At 46.3% G+C, this 2,997-nt stretch overlaps 1 pseudogene; it reads left to right on the top strand.

Moving 5' to 3' along the window:
• Window positions 1-1,943: 1,943 nt before the first annotated feature.
• Window positions 1,944-2,431, top strand: LOC129690892 (cofilin-1-like; annotated as a pseudogene).
• Window positions 2,432-2,997: the final 566 nt, after the last annotated feature.

The raw sequence follows: 2,997 nt of genomic DNA, 5'->3' as shown, positions 1-2,997 counted from the left end.
CTTTGTTTCCACAAGTGTCCATGCCTTTCATCATCACTGGCATGAAACAACAAATGGGGGAGCCCCGGTCCCAGGTCTATCTTTGTGACCATGAGTGTCTGGCACCATAGGTCCTTAGGCAAAATTCAACTGGGCTAGGAAAAGTCCTGTCACACACTTGGAAGAAGCTTGCCGTCTTCCAAATATTCATGAGTATAAAAGACATATCCAGCCACCCTCATAAAATACTGACGAATGTGTGTCCACAGGTACACGGGCAATATCATATGCTAGGAATGATCATAAAAAATGATGAGTGACCAATTAAGGAATATGACCACCTTTTAACCATGTTGATAAATTTTCACCAAACTCCATAAGATGTGTTCGTGCCTGAAATACTAGCTTCATGTTATATACTTCCACCTGCTTCCCACCAGGTGTATTTGACAGAAAACATCTTCTTTGAGCATTTTCAACTATTTGAAACATCAACTTTGAGCATTTCAACAACTATTATTGTTGTTGTTGTTGTTAAGGTTTTTTTTTTTTAAGACAGGGTTTCTTTGTGTAATCCTGGAACTCACTCTGTAGAGCCGGTTGGCCTCGAACTCAAAGCCTCTGCTTCCTATTTGCTGGGATTAAAGGCCTGTGCCACCACTGCCCAGCTCTTTTTCCACTCTTGAGTATTTCAAATGGCTGCATGCTTTTCCTTGGCAATGACAACGGAGACTGGGCCCTAGACTGCTGTGGTACATCTGAGGTGACAGAAGCCCGAGTATCATTATCCATTGACAGGTTCTAGCATTTTAAAGGCAGAGTCCTCTGGGCTCAGGGTGTTTTGTACACGGAGCAGCGGAAACTCTCCTATGCCACTGCACAGCTTTAAAATAATAGGACTCCTCTAACACGCCGTTCAGCAGTTTCCTGTAAAGCAGATACTGCTTATAAAGCAGTATAGATGCCGTAAGACCACTTTGTGACATAGATGAGGTGAAGTGTAACATATGTTGGTATAAATTCAAGGAGAAATCTTGGACGTTTATCACACTCCTGTCAAATACAGAAGACTGCTGACACTCTAGGAAATTCCCTAGCACCTCCTCCCAATCACTACCCTACCCCAGTGTTCTGGCTTCTAACCCCACATAACAGTCTGTTCTAGAACTCCCCATGCAACTGGAACCTTGAATATTCAGCATTCTCTCACCTGGCTTTTTCACTCCTTAAATAGTGTTGATGTTTTCCCATGCTGTAGTTTGTTATTGTTTGTCACTGACAGGTATGTCACTGTACCAGCTTCTATTGATGGACTCTTAGATTGCGTCTATATCCTAGTAGCCAGCAGTGCTGTTTTTGTGTGCTTTCATTTCTCTTGAGCAAAAACACCAAGGTCTCATGTCGTCATACACTATGTATCTGTCCTGCTTTAAAGAAACTGCCAAACGGTGTACTAGAGGAGGCCTATTGTTTTAAATCTGTGCAGTGATATATCAGAGCTTCTATTGCTCTCTGTCCTTGCTAACATTTCATAGTGTCAGTATTTTTTAATTTTTATCCAGTCTAGTGGGTGTTGTTATAAACAAAAATGAAAGTCCCAACTGTTCTATTTCACCAATAAAGACTCAGGAGCAGATGCTGGGGTGAAAACCTGCTAGCTAAGAGAGACAGAGAAAGCACCCAGCTGACCTTCCTTCTCAGCTCAGGTCCAGATGGAAAAAAACCCAAAAGGCCCACTAGTACAACTGACAGCCCAGGTGGAAAAGGCAAAGAACCCAAGGCCGAAAGCTTGCTAGCTCAAAGCCTAAAAAACTAAGGAGCTGAAATGCTGAGGAGCTGAAGCCTAAGCTAAAGCCAGAGCTTGAGCTGAAAAGTCCTTTCTTGAGTCTGATCCCGGCAGCAGTTGTGGTGGCTCAGTTCTGTACTCTCTCTGACTCCCTTCAGTTTCTGGAATCAAGGCCTCTGGTGTGGCTGTCTCTGATGGTGTCACCAAGGTGTTCAGTGACATGAAAGTTCGCAAGTCCTCAATGCCAGACGAGGTGAAGAAACGCGAGAAGGCAGTGCTCCTCTGCCTGAATGAGGACAAGAACAGCACTATCCTGGAGGAGGTGGGAGATCCTGGTAGGAGATATGGGCAGACTGTGGGCGACCCCTACACCACTTTTGTCAAGATGCTGTCAGACAAGGACTGCCACTACACTCTCTACTATGCAACTGCGAGAGCAAGGAGAGCAAGGAGGAGGACCTGGTGTTCATCTTCTGGGCCCCTGAGAGTGCACCCGTTAAGAGCAAAATGATCTAGGCCAGCTCCAAGGATGCCATCAAGAAGAGACTGACAGGAAGCAAGCATGAATCAGGAGCAAAGTGCTAGGAAGAGGTCAAGGACCACCGCGTCCTGGCAGAAAAACTAGGTGGCAGCTCCGTCATCTCGCTGGAGGGCAAGCCTTTGTGAGCTGCCTCAGCCCCCCCACCTGGAGCATCTAGCAGCCCCACACCTGCTCTTGGGTTGTTGCAGGCTGCCCCTTTCCTGCCAGACCAGAGGGGTTGGGGGGAAATCTCAGCAGGGGGAGGGCAATCCCATCACCCAGTTGCCAAACATCCCTCCTACCCCATGGACCATCCTCTTTCCTCCATCCCTGACGGACGGTTCTGGCCTTCCCAAACTGCTTTTGATCTGATTCCTCTCTGGTTGAAGCACACCAAGTCCTGTCTCAGGCACCCAGTTTGGGGGAAGTCTGTTTCGTTTTTGTTTTGTTCTGTTTTAACGACACCTCTACTCCTCATCCCTCCCATGCTGCCAACTCCTAATCACAGTAGTGACTCTGTGCTTGTCTGTTTAGTTTCATGTGGAAATGAAATGTGGAAATGACCCTCCTTGCGCCATCTGGTTGCCCTCCCTTTCCCTTGATCTTGGCCACTCATGGAAGCAGGACCAGTTAAACAAACAAACAAATAAAGCTAATTAACAACAACAACAAAGCCCTTTCTTTTTCTCCATGCTGTCTTGAACACCCCTCA

Source organism: Psammomys obesus, unplaced genomic scaffold (assembly GCF_907164565.1).
Source record: "Psammomys obesus unplaced genomic scaffold, mPsaObe1.curated_primary_1811, whole genome shotgun sequence".
NCBI lineage: Eukaryota > Metazoa > Chordata > Mammalia > Rodentia > Muridae > Psammomys > Psammomys obesus.
The sequence above is the reverse complement of the archived record's forward strand: the minus strand, read 5'-3'. Positions and strand labels throughout refer to the sequence as shown.